The 20,858-nt window shown below is 37.7% G+C and overlaps 1 long non-coding RNA gene across 10 annotated transcripts in view; it reads right to left on the bottom strand.

The window, feature by feature from the left end:
* Positions 1 to 20,858, bottom strand: part of LOC119860932 — a 162,874-nt gene that overhangs the window by 135,764 nt on the left and 6,252 nt on the right. The window contains exon 1 of one of the 10 annotated variants that reach the window (XR_005294693.2): positions 20,202 to 20,371. The exons of the other annotated variants lie outside the window; for them this stretch is intronic. This is a non-coding gene — a long non-coding RNA (uncharacterized LOC119860932). Of the gene's footprint in view, positions 1 to 20,201; positions 20,372 to 20,858 lie in introns of those variants that run through there. 10 annotated transcript variants of the gene reach the window in all.

Genomic DNA, 20,858 nt, shown 5'->3' with positions numbered 1-20,858 from the left:
CAAGATTCCTGTCCCTTTTCCTTTGCTTGAAGTCAGTGCTAACATAAGAAGGCTTTTTTTCCTCAGGACCCAAAATTCCTTCATACAAAACAGAATTGCTTTTTAGTTCCAATGCTTCTTATTAAGTTATCTCATCTATTTCCATTTAGCTCCTCTAACAGCCTCTTTAGTCACACCTGTGCTATTTGATGAGCCTAGCCATGAGCCTATTGCAGCCTATTGTCTGTAGGCTCTTGACCTTTATTTAATGCTGTTTTAAGGTCAGGAAAATTCTGTAATAATTCCTTGTGTTATTGTTTGTCATTTCTCTGATACTGTAATGCAGGGGTGGTCAATTATTTTTTGTCAAGATCCACATTTCTTGGTCAAGGCATAGTCAAGATTCAGACTCCAGAGAAAATAATTTTAAAAAATAATGATAATAAGTAAATAAAGGTGCCTGATAGTCCAGATTTGGCCCATGGTCCACCTATTGACTATCCCTGCTGTATTAGTTACCAAGGTACAAGGTACAGGCCCAACGTATGCACAACTGAACTGGAAAAAAAGATCCCATAAGAAAACCGGTAAAATCAAAGGACACTTTGGAGTACGGGCCAAGCTTGAGCAGAAAACGGATCTGAGCAGTTGCTAAGCCCTGCATCATCTCAAACAACTTCAGCATCCCAGAAAGCTTTATAATGGAAAGAGTAACAGACTCTTAACTATAGTGACTTGACAAGCCATGATGTAGTAATATCCAATGAATTCATTCCCACTGAATCTGTTCAAGCAAAATAAAAACAATAGCACTTTCTGCACTGGACCATAAACCAGCCAAGATGTATTCTATCTATGAAAAATACATGCCACCGTAGTTAAGCTGTTATATTCTAAAAGACACAATTCTCAGAGTAGATTTCAAGTAATTGCAAATGAAGGACTGAGGTCAAGGATGGTCCATACTAGAGATCTCACTGGTCTGACAAAACTTATTTGAACCTCTGCCTACGAAACAGGGACATCATGGCATCAGTTTATTAAAGGGTCCTCAACTAGCAATAGCAGATGGATTAGTCTCCCGTGTTTAAGAAGGATGAATTTAAACTGGTACAGAGAAGGGCTACTATGATGATCCGAGGAATGGAAAACCTGTCTTATGAAAGGAGCTTGGCTTGTTTAGCCTAACCAAAAGAAGGTTGAGGGGAGATATGATTGCTCTCTATAAATATATCAGAGGGATAAATATCGGTGTGGGAGAGGAATTATTTAAGCTCGGTAACAATGTGGACACAAGAACAAATGGATCTAAACTGGCCATCGGGAAGTTTAGACTTGAAATTACACAAAAGTTTCTAATCATCACAGGAGTAAAGTTCTGGAATAGCCTTCCAAGGGAAGCAGTGGAGGCAAAAGACATACCTGGCTTCAAGATTAAACTCGATATGTTTATGGAGGAGATGGTATGATGGCATAACATGCTTTTGGCAATTAATTGATCTTTAACTATTCTTGGTAAATAGGCTCAATGGCCTGTGATGGGATGTTAGATGAGGTGGGATCTGAGTTACTACAGAGAATTCTTTCCTGGGTATCTGGCTGGTGAATCTTGCCCACATGCTCAGGGTTCAGCTGATCACCATATTTGGAGTCGGAAAGGAATTTTCCCCCAGGGCCTCTTCCAATCTGCCTTCCTCTGTAGCATGGGGCCCTGGTCACTTGCTGGAGGATTCTCTGCACCTTGAAGTCTTTAAACCATGATTTGAGGACTTCAGTAGCTCAGACATAGGTGAGAGGTTTATTGCAGGAGTGGGTGGGTGAGATTCTGTGGCCTGCATTGTGCAGGAGGTCAGACTAGATGATCATAATGGTCCCTTCTGACCTTAATATCTATGAGTCTATGAGTCTATGAGTTAGTTAATTAATGTAGATAACAGAAACAATAGTATATTTTCATAAAGAGGGAACTGGAACCACAAAGGATTAAGTGTAAGAGCTATTGCACAGGGATCTTTTGGACCTTCTGGTCCTCCTTCACCAGTAGTTTTTTAACCAGAAGTACATTAGCAGATTGGATACAGTAGGAAATCAATTGCCAATAAACAACCAGTGAGAAGGAGTGAAAATCAAATAACCATTTACCACTGACAATCAGCTTCTAAAATTTAAGAGGGGTAGATTAGATAGATAAGATTCCCATTAGAGACTGGATTTGCCATAGGCAGTGTCTGATGCTCTATTATGCAAGGTGGTATATATTCTTTTCTGCCATAGAGCTCCTATCCAAAAGCACTCTTATTAAGTTCTCCCATCCCACTAAACCTCTACCACAAAGGACGCTGTCATAACCAAGACTGTACAACAAGGATCATTTATACATCTGACAACCTTTAAACCCCCAAAGAAAGGGAAAAGGAAGCAGTAAAGCTCTCTGAAGAGCTCTTTGGTGGTACAAGCAGAATTATGAGCAGCAGGAGAAATATGAGTAATTAAGACAACACTATATCTATATCTTACAGCTGACAGAGTGAAGCTGCAAGTTAGCTCTGGGCAGGGTGTTAGAGGAAAGAACTGAGCACAATGTTACGAACGCTATTGTTGAAAAGTCAGCTCTGCAAAAGGGCTAAAGGCACAATTTCATTAAAAAAGGAAGTAGATTGGTTTAAGAGAGCAGTTAGTTGCAGACTTGTAATTTTAAAGGAGCAGGTCAACAGATACCTATAACAAGACAAGCAATCATTTTAGGAGTCAGCTAATGTGACACTTTTACTGTTCTTAAAAGGAATGATCCTAAATGATTTATCAGTGGGTTATACAGAGAAGTAGAGCTGAAGAATTGCTCTGAAATACAAGCTAAAATACTAGAATGTATCTGGATTACAGGGATGCAAATACCCAACCCTTCTGAGCTGAACAGTTTGGAAACAGTTGTTGCCATTCGGGAGTCAACATTTACACAGGGTTACCCCCAGTAGTATCTGAAATACAGCATGTGTACAATGAAGTACCCAAACTATGTCTGAAACAGTACGTAATTGATATCTCAGGTACCAGTAACTGAGGCTTTGTGGACTGTTTAATCATAACACCTATGTGTATATCAGCTGTATATAATGAGCTAGATTCTCTATTATGCTGTAGTTCCTTTGCACAAGTCCACATACTCCCCTCCCCCCACTCTTTCTTTTCACCCCTACTACAGGGTGTGCTCCAGTGATTCCCCAGCTGGCATAATGGTCCTTTGTGACTATGACAGCATAGTTTTTAGCAGCCCAGAGGCTATTTTCTCCATCTAGTATATATCAGTGACTTAGAGCAATACTTGAGCTTCAACAATGCACAAAACCAACACAGTTTGTTACAACAAGGCAGCTTTTGCTCATGATTGGAGTAGCAGGTATGAGATACACTTGAGAAAACCATTGGCCTTGTCCTAAGTCCCTGTGTAAAGTGTGAATGGAAGGGAAATCCTTATGTGAAAAAGAACAGTGGCTCCCACATTGTCTACATAGTTACCTGAGGCCAACAGCAGGGCAAAAGGATGAGATGTGTGGACATACCGAAACAGAAGGCCCACACCCTACAAACCGCAGACCAGATGCACAACATTCTGCTCACAATCACACCAGTGTAAATCTGGAGTAATTCTGTTGGGGAAACTTTAGTGGAGTTACTCAGATTTACATCAGTGTAAATGAGAGTAGCATTTGTCCAAGTGATTGCCCTGAGTTTTTGTCTCCCAACCCTTTACCAAGCTGTCATTGACTGGCCACAGCAGTTACTGCTGTTATTTCTCTCATGGTAGCTTCTAAAGGTCCCAGCCCCATTGTCCTGGCCACTGTACAAACATTTATGTCACCCCTTCAAAGGAAACAGGAAGTTAATAATCTTCTGACCAGAATTAATATGCTTGGGCAATATCCATGCAATGCATGTTTTCCATTGGAGCATGCCACAGAGAGAGTTTCCTGCTTTCTTCCCCTTTTTGCTTTGCCACACTCCCTTTCTCACCTGGCAAAGCAATGGCAGGGATATATCATGGTACATCCTGACTTTAATTTATTTGCTTTGGGAAGCATACCATGTTGTGCAGCATTCCAGGCCATGGTTTCTTGTTACAACCAGCTCTCTTCTGTATCATCTAACGTAAAAGACCATACGGAAACCTGCATAGCACCTTCCCATATTCCATTTGGGAGGGCCCAGCATTCTGCAAATATTTGCAGCACAAACTCTAATGGTTCTGTAAAATCCACACTTACATTAAGCATATAAATGAAAATGGACATAGTAAAATCCTGAATATCATATCTTACATATTTCCAGTACATATGTAACATACCGGTACTTCCTATGTTCCTGCATAAAGCTCCCAATCATATCCATGTTCTGAGGGCAACAGAGTGTACAGCCCTTAAAAACTTGAAAATCAGCACTCCCATTTCTCACTTTCTTGAGCACTAAAATGCATTTAAAATTAGATGACGTATTATCTTTTTGATTTCCTGATGAGTTTATTTACTCCCTTATTCAACAGAGCTCTTGCTTCATAGAAATGTAAAATGTGCAATATGCTAGAACACCAAACTGTTAACTTGGGGGAAATTCATACCTACGCAGAACAAGGCCAATGGGACCACTGAAGTCCTACTTAACCCTAGGGTAAATGTTACCCTTAATAGAAATATTCAAATTACTTGGATTATATGTTATTGAAGTTTGGGCTATCAAATAATCCACCGGATTGTAATATTAGGAATATTGTTGATTGCATTACTTTGATGCAGGTTCATGAAACATGAGGAAGAAAGAAAATTAGGGAAATAAAGTACAGAAAGAGACAAATCCTCAGATGGTGTAAACTGAGATAGCTCTATTGAATTCAGCTGGGTTATATTAATTTACAAGTGCTCAAGAGTAAAAAGTGTTTAAAAGCAGAGATGGGCTAAACACTGGAGACTGGGAGAAATGACCGATTCAATCTGCCACCAGTTAGGATATTGGGCTGTTCATTCACATTTTCTCATAGCTCCACCCAAAAGAGATGATTGTGTACTTATTAGAGTATTAGCAATTCTTTTAAAATATAAAATGTATACAGTTTTAGAACAATTTTCAGAATAAAGAATATTTAAAATGCCCTGTGCCTTAGCATTTTCACTTACATTATCTCTGGTCATGTTATAGTTCAGAACATGAAGTGATGTAGCCACATGATGTAGTTAGCAGGCCTGCCAAAAATTACATAATAAATCCCACGGACCTGGAAAAAGTGTTTTCTGGTGAGTACCATATTCTCCTCAGACTTCTTACTTTTCAGATTTTTTTAAACTAATTTCATTGATTTTTTACTTCCATTAAATTTATTTTGCTCTAATGAGAGGTTAGCATTACTTGCTTGCTACAGAATCCTATTGAAACCAATGGAAATCTTGTGTGAATAAGGAATGCTGTATAAGAACCTTCCATGACAATATTTAAAATGTCCTTTGATTTTGAACTAATAAAATATTAAACTGTTTCTTAGAATCTAACCCTAAAAGGGCCAGCATTAGTAATAGTTGTTGATTTTGCATAAGGTTTGGAGACGAGAGAGAGTGGTCTTTGTAAGACTTTATATTACTATTCTGATCTGAGCAGATTGCTGCAAAAATGGGTTGTGCCTATGATAAAAAATACTCTCAAAAAGAAAAGGAGTACCGGTGGCACCTTAGAGACTAACAAATTTATTAGAGCATAAGCTTTCGTGAGCTACAGCATTGGATGAGCTACATTGGATGAAGTGAGCTGTAGCTCACGAAAGCTTATGCTCTAATAAATTTGTTAGTCTCTAAGGTGCCACCGGTACTCCTTTTCTTTTTGCGAATACAGACTAACACGGCTGCTACTCTGAAACCTGAAAAAATACTCTGACTATCTTTAGGTGGGATGTATTGCCCAGTACAAAAGGTCAAATCCTGCCACTCCTTATGCATCCAAATAGCCCTTACACACATGAAAAGTTCCATTGACTGGCCTGGATGGGAAACAAGTGCACACCCATGTCAATAAGTGTTTGAAGGATCTGGCCTTAAATATATATGAATGCCTTATATTATATTTTATTGTATTTTATCTTATGCCTAAAAATGTATATTTGTAGACCTTTTAATTTGGGATAGTACCTGAGGTAGCAAATCCCTTGGGGCATTGGAGCTAGCAAATAACTTGGGGTCAGAAGAGTATTCTAATTATTGCCACCCTCCGCCTTCAGCTGGTGTAGAAATATTTAATTTCAAGCACTGAAAGTGATTAAATTTGGTGCATTTCTGAGTTGAATTTTAGCAATGCATTATCTCCTGAATTTCTACATAAATATTAATAGAGTGATATGAAACTTTCGCCCCTCGTGCCCTTGGAGAACCAGAACCACAGCATGATACCTCAGCCATGGTAGCAAGTGATTTTTCCCAGGGTGATGGTACTGGCCCTTATCCCTAAACTCCACCAACACCACCTTAGTGGAAACATTCTGTCTGTGCAGTTATCTCTAGTAGATCTGGGCAATATGTCAATCAATGTGTCTTCAAAATATGTTTTAGAATTGCATTGTTACTCTCTTCACTTCATAGGAGGTGCAACTCCAGTCCTCAACATTGAGTCCAGCTGATTTGTATCCAAATTAACCACACTAGTGGCTTTTGCCACAGGATATTTTGTACTGCACATCTTCTTTGTGGGTATTTTCCATACTAAGTTCCTACAGGATGGTTGTACAGTGATTATCCGTATGAATTTCATAACTGTTTTAAGATCTCTCAACAGTTCACAATACCAATGGCTATCATTTCAAAAATGCTGAGTAAGCACTGACCTGATTCAATGGGAGTTACTGTGGGCCCCAACACTTTTGAAAACCAGGTCACTTATTAAGATACATGGTAAAATATGCTTGTGTTTTCTTAATATAATGATACTATCGATAGTTGTCACCACTAAACTAGAGCCTCAGCCAAAATCCCAAGACACTGGCAGCATGAATAATACTGAGAAATGTTTCTGTCACATATGCCCATAAACTTTCTCCTTGTATTCAAAATGCTGGTTGGTCTATACTGACTGCTGGAATAAGGATTAAGTTTCTTCAACTTTCACCAAGTCAGAGAATTCCAAAAGTTTAATCACAAAGGATGGATTTGAGTCATGATGAACCTTAGTGAGCAGTTTGGTAGTTTAAAGAGAAGTGTTCTCATTTTCATTCTTTATAGGCAGTGCTCAAATCATCATAAACCATGTTTAGGGAGGGAAATATTTCAGACAGGGAGGGGGCTCTTTTATATGATAGAATAAAAGAAAAATGTGACGTATTGTTTAAAAATTAAATCTGATGGCATTACCAGAAGCGTTACCAGAAACAGAACAGAAAAAGAATTCATTATTGTTTCAAAGTTAGTTTATCATAAATCTGCCCTATGACACATAATAACTACTAACGTTTTGAAGGTTATGTGATAGCAAGTTCAACAGTGTAGGTGACTGACAATGTGAGCTGCATGATAATGAGTCCCAGGGGAAATCAGGCTTTAGGATGCAGGGTGAAGCATCCATAGGCTTTTATTCAAATGGAAAAACATATTCAAAAGTTTATTGTTTATCTCATAAGAACATCAAATAATACACAGTCCTTCGAATCAAATGTATAAAGCACACTACGGAACTGTTTGCTGAAGAAAAACATTGGCTGATTTGGTCCAAATTCAAAATACCTAATAGCTTGTATAGTGAAACACATGGAATGATTTTGATATGAGGGGGTTTTATTTTTGGTGCATTTGCTCTGTTACAGAACTATGAACTAAAAGGCATAGCAAGTCAATTTGGTCTTGCATCAGAAACAAGAAAGAGGAGCCTGAGAGCATTAAAATAGTTGTTTTTAAATCTTCTGTATTTCAGAACAATCGATAAAGTTCTTTAAGTGTGACAAATATAAATTGGACTCATTCTGAATTTAATTTTAAAAGTATGTCAACTCTAATTAATTAATTCTTACAAACTAATTTAAAGCCAATAATGAGAGGAAGTTTTTTTATTTTTCAAGAAGATATGCCGTATATATTATATGTGAAGAGTATAATGTACCCCACCTCTGCAGCAAGTTCAGCATCTGAATAATGGACCTGATCTTGCCCCAGTTGAAGTCAATGGTAGTTTTGTCACTGCCTATAATAAAAGCAGAATTGGTCCCATTATCTGTGCTGAAATAGCATGTAAGACAGAACTTTTATATATAAATTCCCAGCATCTCAAATGCCAAGGGTAGCCTGCATTCCAAACCCTTAACTACACAGCCACTGGCAGCCTGCCACCCAGCCTTATGTAGTGATATAGAAACAACCACAACGTGACCCTTCATTCTGAGCTATCACTTCATGCTGGAACATTGGGTCAGTTACCTTGCATCTGTTTTCCCCAGGCACTGTAGATTTGCAACTTTAATATTTCTGCTTATCTCAAGCACCCGCATAGCTTTACTTGAAAAAAATGGTGGAAAATATATTGTGCTTAATTATTGTCATTGAATTTGAGGATATCATGTGGAAGTATATTAAAGAATTTCCATCTAGAAGGAAATATCTGAGGCATTAAAAGTAATCATATGTGACTCATGCAATCTAGGTGTATAACCATACCTGTCAACCATACTAGTTCCCTACTTTAAACACAGTTTCATATTCCTTTTTGTGCAGTGAGGAGGTATTATTTCATAATGCATTTTGGTCATTAAAAGCAAAATTAGACTACTTTCAAAAGGTTGTTTAGACACCAAAATCCATTTTCTCTCTCTTTCTACATTTGCCATCCTATGCCTGAGAGGTGAAAAAAGTTAAGCAGCATATATTTTACCTCACTTTGCTCTACCAATTCATAATATTATGATAGTTTTTCATAAATTTACCTGGGATCGGTTTATTGACACACTATAAATTACAAACATCCTTAAAGCTCCAGGACAATTTACAAATAACAAAATGCTAAAATGTTCTTACCTCTTACACAGGCTAGGTTATCCAATGAATGTTCATTCATTTACTATATTGGTATATATTTCAATATGCAACTTAAATACTATTTTATAAACCTAAACTTTGGGAAAAAAATAACTCTCAGCCATGCACCAAAGGGATGAGGAAAAAACAGTAATGTTTTTTAAGCTGCTCTTAATTTTACAAAGAGTTATTGCACAGAAGGACAATTCAAACCAAATGCAAAAGTCAACACATTTACAAAGGGTTGTAAAGAAAATATATTTCTCATAAACCAGAGGTAATTGTAATTTTGGACTCATTCTTTTCTAAATGTAATATTGCCAGTTATTCCTCTTCTTAAAATATTTAGAAAGCCCGATATTCTGAGAAAATTTGAGCCACATTATAGTACAGAAAATTATACAAATCTGGTCATACAATCATTAAGTTCAAACACAAATTGAATGGCTTGTGAGATACTGTTTCCCATTTAGTATTTTACTTTTATTAAATTACTATATAGCTTAAAACAGTTAGCTATAAATTTATATATCTAGATTAATTGAGTTCTGCCTAGTGCTGTAATATCAAAACATGCATAAATCAGCATGCTTGTTTTCCTATCATACATAAAGCTTCTGTATGCTAGTTATCAGAGGTATTCATAGATATACACAGAGCAAGTCTATTCTGGGTCCTTCCTCTGTGTGGTCTTTTAGAACTGTCGTTATCAGCTTTCTGTTTATTATTGTGCTCAGTTTAAAGGGAATTTGCCAAGTGATCCCTGGACTCCAATCTTTAGGCCTGTTGTCAGGACAAATTAATTTCTGTGGAAACCCACTGTGCCTCAGATACCATCTAGGAAATGTAGGATTAATGGAGTCCCTGTACAACAAGCTTTGTAGTGTAGCTGCTGGGGGAGGGGAGCAAGTATTGTGAGGAAGTAGAAAACAACATAAATAAAGCCACCAAGCTGTGGTGTGTGTTGGGGAGGTGTTTATTTTTGTTTTGGGAGGGAGTTAAATCATAAACTCAGGTTAGTAATAATGCAAAATATAATACAGTGACACAAGAAAAACTGGCAACTTTGCAGCAATTTCTCTGTGTATAGAAATAATGCAAATTGTGGGATCCAGGTCTAAGTATCAATATTTTGTATTTTACAAACCAAGTCCATCTCTTCAGTAAATAAAACCAGGATATTTAAAGGAAACATTCTGCTATGAATCTCACAAGAAAAAAATGAAACTGTAGTACATGATCATTTGGAAAGGAATTATGAAAACTGGATTTGCTATGGTGTCAGGTCATTACTATGTTAACTGACAGATGAGAATTTTTTATCATATCTTATTATTGTTAAAATGTTCATCAGCTTTCCTTGCTTCTTGAAGTAAATACATTTGGAAAGTGACTGTCCTGTTAGGAAAATGTTTTTACATAGGAAAGAAAAAAAAGCAAGACACAGCTGTTAACAGGTAAAGCAATGCTGGCCTTCATGTTGTGCCTTTGTCCATACACTATATCTGGAAGCCCAAAAGTTATGAAAACAAGAAATCAGCATTTTCATATGTTGCTTATTCTCTCATTTTCAGCTGGATGACTCTTTTCCCATGGCTAGAGATACAGGATTATACCTAGTAAATTGAGAATTCTTAAACATTCTTTTCTGCTACAGAGTAAATCAGTTGGAAATATATGAGACCATATATGGAAGATATGGAAACATAGGGACAAATTCTATGCTGTATTACACCCTGTGAATCACCAGGAAAGTACATTGTAAATTTGGCCTACAGTGGCATTGTAACACCTAATGGATTACAAAAGGGATATGAAAGGTACCATTAATTTAAGGTCAAATGGTATAAACAAACCTTAACTCCACAATACCGCATTATCATGAAATTAAACACTTGCTGACACCCATTTAACATTCCCACATCCAGCCATGTATATCTCAGTGCACTTTTAATATAAAAGTGACAGATGATGAGGCCACACCGGAAAGCTCCTTTAACATGTCTCTCCAATTTGCAAATACCTAAATGTATGTTGTGTTTCCTTAAAAGTGAAAAAGAGGAGCAGAGTGGGAGCTTCAAGGTTTTAGTGTGGTCCCACAATTTCTTTGGAAGAGTAAGGCTGCATGTTTGGGTGGTTATTTTGTTAATCCCACCCTCACCTGCATGTGATATTCCATTATTTACAGCAAAATTCCAAATGATCTTATTTTTCTCTCCAACTAAAACATATAGATTAATCTTGAGAGACTTTTTATATGCCAGTTTTTTACTATTATAGAAATTCAACTAACTCCATAATGACAAACACAATTACCTTCAAGAAGTATATGTGATTTGGATAGGAGTAAACTCTAGTGACTACAAAACACACACACAGTTTTAAGATTAAATATATATAATGATAATAATAATATTAATAAAAAATCAAATATTTTCAAAAGACCTTTCACATTCCTCCTGTAGTTGCATCCTCTGTTTTATGTTGTGTGCAAAAGAAGTTTTACATCATATTTGTTTGCACACTGGATATGATGTATTTATTCCCAGAGAACATATTATTCTCAATCAGAATGGGACCAATTCTTAGTTGATGTAAACTGGCCTAGCTCCATTGAAGTCAAAGGTGCTATGCAGATTTACATTAGCTGAGAATCTGACCCAATTAATTCATTGCATACACATCCCAAAACAATAGCCAAGAACCATACATAGAACACCTGATTTATGTGTGAATAAAAAGGTTAAAATTGTAGAGAAAAAATGCGCAAACAATGGGAGGCCTTTAATAAGTTTGCAAATAATAGGCCAAATTCTGGCTGCCAGTTATGCACAAGCACATGCCAGAAAAAAATGTTTCTGGTTCCCACAACCTTGCTCTATAAGCTCTTCACAACAGGAGCTCTGCAACAACGGTCCAGTGCAGGGCCTTGGGATCAAGAGGCCTGATCCATATATTTGTGTACATCCATTTCCTGGCAGTAACAATTTAAAAAAAAAACCCATGCAGACTATTCCTGTCACTAGCAGGGAGGCTGTGTGTTGGGCCGCTGCCAACCAGAACATGGGAGTATATTAATGCTGCTTTAACGGTGTTAAAATGGGTGCAATACCAGAATTTGGCCATGAAGCAGCTCAGTTTTAGAAATTTCAAACTCAAATCTCTAAAAGAAATTTCAAGAAATCTTCAAATTCCCCTATGAGCAGAAACCTTTATAGGATCTTGCTCAGAGAATTGAAATGTTCAAACTAGGATAATAATATCTGACTACAATCACCTGAATAAAAACCATCCTACACACCACTTGCTAAAACGTATTGTGTAATAGTGTGTCAAACACTGGTCACCACAAAAAAGCCAACATTTACCAACTGTTATCACAAAGAATTAGAAATATCCCTAATATCTTATTTACCACCAATTATTGGCTTCTTACTGATGACCTCTGTATATGCATTAATGGTACTATACAGAGTGCATGACCTGTAGATTGGAGTTCAGCTTGCATCATTACCATACCAGTATAATCAGAAGGTAAATTCTATCTTTATAGGACTATAGATAACTTCAGACATAATGCAAAGTAATTCTAACATCTTTTCTCGGATCTTTTTCTTAGAACAGAGTAGACTAAACTTCAAGGGCCAGATCCTCAGCTGGTGTACATAAGCATCACTCCCTTCTAATCAAAGACACTGATTTCCACCAGGTGAGGGTCTGGCCCCATTTATTGTTCATAATCCAATAAGAATCCATTGGCATATAAACCAATATTCTACATATTTATTACCTGTAGTGATCCACTGTATCACCTGCTGTTCTTTGTATAGAGGCTTTTCCACCTAATGTTTATGCACAGTTGGACAAGATTCCTGGAACACAGCAACTATTGCAGTGCTTTCATTAAAACATAATTCTGTGGACTTTCAATGCCAAAGAAATCAACAGAACCTTTAATTATAATTACTGTGCAAATAATTTGAAAACAGGATTAAACATATGACTTTCTAAACAAAATATAATCAGCATGCTACAAATCTGAATATACAACATATATACCACCACAATCACAGGTCAGTCGCTGGTAGAGGCTAGTAGTCTCCACTACAAAATTGCTGCAAACATTTGTACTTTAAGAAAATAAGTGAAGGATAGAATTGGAACAGAGGTAAAATTGGATTTCAGAGTAGCCAAGGATTAGGTATTACCTGTTCGGTAAAACATTTGTGATTTAAATGAAAGTAACAAAGTGCAAATATATTTAAAAACAAAAACAAATAGGCTTCTTACAGAAACTCATCATCGGTAACAAGAGTAACACAATCTTTCACGGCCAGTGAAATCCTGCCCTGTAAAATACACATATTTTCCCTTCTCCCCTGTCACCACAATCCCAAAACATATTCCCCAAAGGTGAAGTAATTGGACCTACTGATGGGAGCTCTGCAGGACTTGGGGAATAGAAACTACTGCCCCTAAAGCTAACCAAAAATTGGCAACAAATAGTTGAGAGAAAAATTTCTGATAAATTCTTGCCCTTTTTCCATCAAAATTTCAAAAATTTGTAACATTTTGATTAACTCTTTCTTCCCCTACCCAAGGCAAGCTGTGGGATGAAATGTGGCCAGTCTACAGCTGTAGTCTTCCATGCTGATGGAAGAGGTTAGGACCACTGGATTTCTATAAGCATGGATCTGCCTGCATTCCAGAATCTCCTTACATTAGCCTATTTAACAATGACAGGGGGACCGAGAGAGAGAAAGTAGTGGAGCTAAGAGGGAAAATGACAAGGTGAGAAAGAGGACAGACTCATGTACAACTTGTTTTTAGCTCTGTGTAGACTAGAAAAGGCTCCCAAATACAGTAGAACTCCTCAATGTACATGTACTGTAAAGTCAACCATACAATAGAACATCCATGAAAGCTGCAGTCCATTCTGATAACAAATGAGTAATGTCCTTAGAGTGTTTAAAGATTGCTTTCATAGGAATATTTTTAGTTAATTTTCTTGCATTATGAGACACCCTCCCACTCCACACATTCAAATTATTTGTATCCCCAAGTACATAGAGTGGTGATATGTCAGAGCCCACCTTATAGGATTTATTGTATTTAATCAAAGGTCATTCTTCAGAAATCAGCTACTTTGGAGCACGATCAAAACAAAGCCACAGCAGCGAGGGTGTGTCAAAATAGCACCAGGACAACTCAGAATCCTTAATGCTCAATCTACAAAATCTCTCTGGTGTCCAATAGAATTTATTCATAATCTTAAAACATTCTAGAGATGTTACTCTAAAACTGACTGATTTGTAATTTGCAGCATTGCTGTAGCTGTGTCAGTCCCAGGATATTAGAGAAACAAGGCAGGTGAGGTGATCTCTTCTATTGAACCAACTTCTGTTAGTGAGAGAGAAAAGCTTTCGAATTTATACAGAGCTTGAAAGCTTGTTTATCTCACTAACAGAAGTTGGTCCAGTAAAAAATATTACCTCACCTACCTTGTCTTGTAATTTGTTTTCCATAATTTTCCCCACTCCATTTCCTTGTATGAGAAATTGAATTCTTGTTCCTAATTAATATTCACACTATGGAGAGGTTTAACATCTAAGTCTCACAAACATGAAGATGCTAAGGTCTGTAAAAAAAATGGATTTTAGCCCTAGTTGCAGATTAGTTCCCCTAGGTACTGTAGGAGAAGTCAACAGAAGATCCTGTACACATAATTACATTAATTCAGATCTGGTCCCCTCTTCAGCACTAAGCTTTGATTTATTTTGAAATTTCTCTAAGCATATAATATTCTTCTCTGAACTAAATCTGAGATGTTAAATATTCCTCTCCTCAGTCAGGAATGTTGTTCCTACTATTTGAAATGGAGATTAAAACATTTACTATTTAACAGATGAACTTTGAATGCTTTCCAGACAAGTTTACAAGACAAGGGTTAATTAATAAGAGGTCACATAATAGGCCAAATCCTGAAGTCCCTTATTTAGGCAAAATTCTCACTGAAGTCAAGGGGAGAGTCCCCTGACTAAAGAATACTGGATTGGGCCCTACATTTCTCTGAAGGTCATTGTTTTCTGAAGTACAAGTCATGCTAAGGGTTATTTTATCTGTAGTTTCAAAAACTGTCTCTCTTCTTTATTGACATAGCCTAATTACATATGTGTGTGCATCAAGCCAACATATATATGTACTATATAGTTTACTAAAAATAAACTCAAAAGAGTATTATGCTCAGTAAATGCTTTCAAAAATCAATTCTAGACTGACAAATAAGTTAACTAGTTATGACTTTGTAATTGCACAGTAAACACTCCTTTAGGAAACAGTTGATATGTTTTATGTTTCAATAATAATTTGAAATAGTACAGCATATAAAATGGTACAACATGGCAATAGTTAGGGAAGTTTGTGTATAATTGCAAGAAGGGTTAAATATAGGACTTATTCAGTTTCTTTTGGATGCTGTAATATTAAAATGTATTAACAAAAGAATATATGCAGTACACAACACACCCTTACTATAGCAATCACTTGCAATTTCACTCAGCATGGTTAAATTGATAATATTCTAATCATATAACCAATTTCCTATCTGACTGCTTTGCGTTCTTAAAACTGGCAGTTTACTGTCAAGATATACAATGGCCAAGAAAGAAGAGGTGAGAAATGTAGTTATTTGAACATAAAAAGAAATTCCAAACTAATTGAAAAATTGAACGGAAGAATGACAAGTTAGACTTTTTATACTATATTCCTGAGGATGAAATGCATATTTTATGACAAAAGATTAGAGTGCTTTGAACATTATTTTTCATTCTTAGTGGTGTCAACAGTGTACTCTAACCCCAGAGCCTTCAGATAAGTCATAGTTTGATTGATCATATAAATGCATTATCCAGTCATTACATTCAGTTTACTTTTGTAAAAAAAACTCCATAATGATATTCCACATGGAGCTAAACTCTATTTTATCTGTAGCCCACCATATCTCAATTCTGGGAAATCCATAAATTCATTTGTCAAAGGCAAATATATGTACACAAAATTCTCTCTAAATCTTTTGAAAGGTTTTGCTCAAACCCTTGACATAGCGTTTTACTCTAAACAACTTTCTAGGCAACCTTGCGATTCTCCATCTATGAAAATACACTGTTTCCCCTCCATGAAATTAGAACTGAGAGAAAGGAAATTATTAAGCATTCTAGTGGGTTTTTTCCAACAAAAACTAAGATAGAGGTCAATGAATAAGTGTGTGCAGGCTGGAACTTAAATCCTCTGGGGTGACTGTAGGCTAATTAATAATTAATGCCAGAGACATGGTGTTTGAAATGCAGATGTGATAACTGGAGGCCTGGCAAAGCTGTTCAGAGGAAGCAGATTTGGATGCTGTAGGGAATAGGCCCTCCCTTGCCGGCTGGCTCTGAAAGCAGACCTGGGTGCAAAGCAGGGCCTATGGTTTACATTATATTCCCCTCAGCTGTTAATTACCTGAACCTACTTTGAAGTTCTTCTCTTTTTATCCTGTGCATGAAAAGAGATTGGTTCAGCCGAGGGATTTGAAAAAATGATCAAATACATTGGGGGGGGGAGAACTTCAGATATAAAAAAGATAAGAAAGAAAAACACACAGTGAAACATACATGAACATATGAGGAAGTGCATGAGTGTGGTTCAATATTTTAAGCAACTTACGCTGCTCTAAGTTATTGTAATGCAACTGGTATTAAGTTAATCAAGACTAGATGTTTTTCTACAAGATCTTCTCTAGGAATTATTTTGGGGAAGTTCTGTGGTCTGTGTTATACAGGAGGCCAGACTAGAGGGTCACAATGGTCCCTTCTGGCCTTGGAATCTATGAATCTCTGCACTTTTTATGAACAGATTTGTTAAAAAGAATTCCGCACTGTATGTGTATAGTTTACAGTAATTATTTGATGAGAGTGCCATGGGTAATTTTCTATGCTGTTTTTAATTTAATAAAGTCATTTAAACCTCCTTGTGTTTGGGGCTATTTAATGAGGTGTGCAACATTAATAGAATCACCAATGAGGTATTACTACAAGAATTAAGGTTTTTTGAAAATCATTCATTCTGGTGGAAGAGATATATAAGGACAGTACTTCATGTCTATGTGGGAACTGCAGCTAAATGTAAAATTATCAAAACCAACTGGAAGAGGGTTTAATGACAGATGACTAATAGTTTAATGTTATAAAGGGCAGTAAGGTTTGGTTTTAGGACTACAGGTAATTTCTGATTTGTTTAAACTAAGTAACAATGAGTTATCCTGAGTTTGGACACCAGCACACCCCAAGGAGTGTGTGTGCCCCCCCCCACGTGAGAAGTTGTTTTCTTTTTCACTTTTAGGATACATTTACTCTTGCTATTTGAGGTCAAGTGTTTCCCTGAGTCCCATCAGCTACACTCACACATACACACACAAGCAGTGTTTGTTTCTGGCGCATATGGAGCATTCATGAAATATCTAATTTCCAAAAGGGATCGGTAGCTCTGTGTCTTTCTGACAGTGTAATGGAACTGATCCTCCCATCAAAGGAAAATATGTACCTACATTGAAATCGACACCTCTAGCTGCGGAGTCATGTGAATAAGTGACATCAATTGCACACGGGCAGCAGTCAGGTGATAACCATGCAGCTCAGGAGCGCTGTGTGTCGCTTCAAGCCACCTCTCGCGGTTGATTGTTTTTATTGTGGTGGGGCTTGGGAGGAAGGGAGTTCGAGTCACATTTTGAACTCCCGCTCCCAAGTCTGATCCGGATGGTGTCAGGCCACCATGGGAACGCGGCTATAATCCGTACCCTGAAGTCAAAGCCAGTAGTGCGAAAAGAATGACTCGTGCACAGGCCACTAGAAAAGCGAGACAGGGCAGGGGGGGAATCAGTTCTGCTACTCTGGGAAAATCTCGAGCCTGGGAGACATCCATAGGCTGGAATAGGCGCCTCTTGGGGATGGGGAGGCTTTTCCTTTCATGGGAAAGCCCCCCCCCCCCATAAGATCACTGGCACTATGATCTATTTTAAAACAAAAAATACAAAGAAGTAACATGGAGGTTGTGACACAGGAGCAAGACGACGCAATGGTGAGACTCTGCTCTCGGAGTTTCACCGGTGTAAATTCGGAGCAACTCCATGGACTCCAGCGGAGCCAGTCCGGAGTTAGACCGGTGTAAAGAGTAAAATGTGGTTCCCTTTTTTCCTGGTACTGTGGGATACCGTATGGTGGGTCATCCCTGTGATACCTAGGTACAATCAAAGAAAGTATCAATATTAACTTTGAAGAACCTGCGCTTGTTAGTCTGTTGAGTCAATCAGCGTGTTGATTTCCTTTGTTTTTCCTGGGCATTTTAAAGGGAAAGAAATCCCAGAAATGAAAGTCAGACTGACACAGAGTCAAAGATGACAGACTCTAGGCACTTAAACTAGTTAAATAATGCTACTGGAACTATCACCCAGGAATAGGTTCTGGTGCGAAGAGCCCATTTTTAAAACGTAGCTGGTAAGAACCCGCAGGAAATCGTGCCTATGCACAGAAGCCATTTTCCGAAATGTAACAAGTTGGCTCTTAAATGTGGGGTGCAAAGTAGTAAAAGATCATCCCATAACGGGGGTCGATCCCTTCCCAAATGTCCTTTTTGAATGAAGCTATTTCAGAAGGGCCCCGTAGTAGTGACATGGGGGGGGGGGGGGTTGGTAACGCTCGGGATTTGAAAGTGGACAAAGCCATTTATTTTTATGAAAAGCTACAGTGGGCGGGCGGTTGAGCTGAGTTTTACCAAAGCTTTAGCCGGCAGAAAATTTGCATGACTCAGTTATAACCCCCTAACTAGGAGTTAATGATGGATGGAGTCCTCCGGTCTTAATATTGCTTGGCAAGCAGGTACCACAAAGCCGGAGCAATATTCTTCTGTAAAGATGATGTGGGAGGGGAAAACATCCCCCCCACCATCTTTTTAAGCAAAGACACATTGTTCCCCTTCCTCCCCCCCCCTCCGCAACCTCTCCAGATAGAGGAGAAGATGAGGGGCTGTAAAAAGGAGACTTGTTACTTGGTTCCTCTTTACACACTACACCGCCTAACGTACACAGCCCCTTAAGAAAGAAAGAAAAAATAAAATTTAAAAAACCGTTGAAAAAGTTGTCAATACAGTGTGATGAAGCAATCTTGCATGAATTCGGGGGTTGACGGTGTTTAAAAATTAATTTGAAAAGGTCTGTCTTCAAGGCACAGATATTTTATATAAAAAGAAAAGGAGTACTTGTGGCACCTCAGAGACTAACAAATTTATTAGAGCATAAGCTTTCGTGAGCTACAAAGCTTATGCTCTAATAAATTTGTTAGTCTCTAAGGTGCCACAAGTACTCCTTTTCTTTTTGCGAATACAGACTAACACGGCTGCTACTCTGAAACTGATATTTTATATGTAAGCCTACCATCTTGGGATCTTTACCCAGCTTCTCGTCATACTAATTTGGAAAGACTATGTACCCCACTGTCAAGTCAGCCTCATTCATTTGAAATCAAGTATTTTGTTACTCTTTACACTTCTCAAGACTAAACTTTCATTACGATAGTCTAGAAACAAACAACGGTACAGGAGCATACACCTGCAATAATTCTCTGGCTCTTTTGTGACAATAATTTGCAATGTTGCTGGATTCTCTAGTTCTAGGGATATGTTGTTTACCTACAGCTAAACAAAGCCGAATATGAAGTCGAGTCTTTCTTGGTAAAGGAACTGAAAGGGTCTTAGCCGATATGTGGTTTGCTGTTGGGGCTGCGTGGGGCATGTGGTAAGCAAGACAGCGCAAGGCGCAGACAGACTTGGCTGCCCTTTGCCTGAAAAGGGAAGAGCATTGCATTGAACGAGGATTTTAATGAAATCATAACATTAAACAGTTTTATATTAAATCGGGCTAATTTTCTAGGTGAAGGCTGTGAAGTGAATGTGAGGAAGCATTAAAAGGGAATTGAATTTGCATTCCTTATGCTAGAGGCACATGTTTACATGACCTTTAAAACAGAATTAAAGCTGTATCATCAGCAGCTGTAGGCAATTCACATTACTAAGGCAATCAAATAGAAGGCTAAACTAACTATAAAACATAAATTAAACTGATATAGAATCATCCTAATTCACTAGGTTTACTTGCAATTTACTTACCCACTACTAGTAATTTCGAAACAGTTTGCAAAGGGAGCAATCCGAAATACTTGAACGTCGATCTTTAAAATGTAGTGTCCAAGTGTAGGAGCAGGCTAGAACTATTGATTTAGAAGCGCTTTCTCCTCTGTGACAACCTGGTAAGGCATAGGTTCGTATGGAATTTCACACCGCTTCCTGGTGACGTTTGCAAAATTTATAAATAATGACCTGCAAAAGTAATCCTAAAAAAACTGACACCAACAGACTGGTACCTCACCTAATGCGGACAGCAGAGATGATGCTGGTTTCCTATTCGAATAACTCTTAGATGAATGGGATCTGATTTGCAGATGAATGTCTAAGGCCTATAAAACTGTTCCTGGAGTTTCTCCATCTATAAATCCCAAACTTTATTAGATTGTCTCCAAACCTCCAAGTGAGCCTCCTTATCGCTAAGATTTGTTTAATATACGCAGTTTATTTTCTAAAATATGAAATAATTCAGTGTCCAATAGAGGTCAGACAGCGTTGTCCCCCTCTCGCTTCCCCTCACCGCCAGCGACATTCTTTAAAATGTCTGAAGCCCAATAAAAACAAAATCGATAACGCCAGTAATTTCATTAAAAGTTTGCCGAGGTGCATTTTCTGTTCTTCCCGGTTTTCATTCCTTGGCAC

The sequence above is a fragment of the Dermochelys coriacea genome, chromosome 9 (genome assembly GCF_009764565.3).
Source record: "Dermochelys coriacea isolate rDerCor1 chromosome 9, rDerCor1.pri.v4, whole genome shotgun sequence".
Taxonomy (NCBI): domain Eukaryota; kingdom Metazoa; phylum Chordata; order Testudines; family Dermochelyidae; genus Dermochelys; species Dermochelys coriacea.
This window is presented reverse-complemented; position numbering and strand designations above follow the sequence as displayed.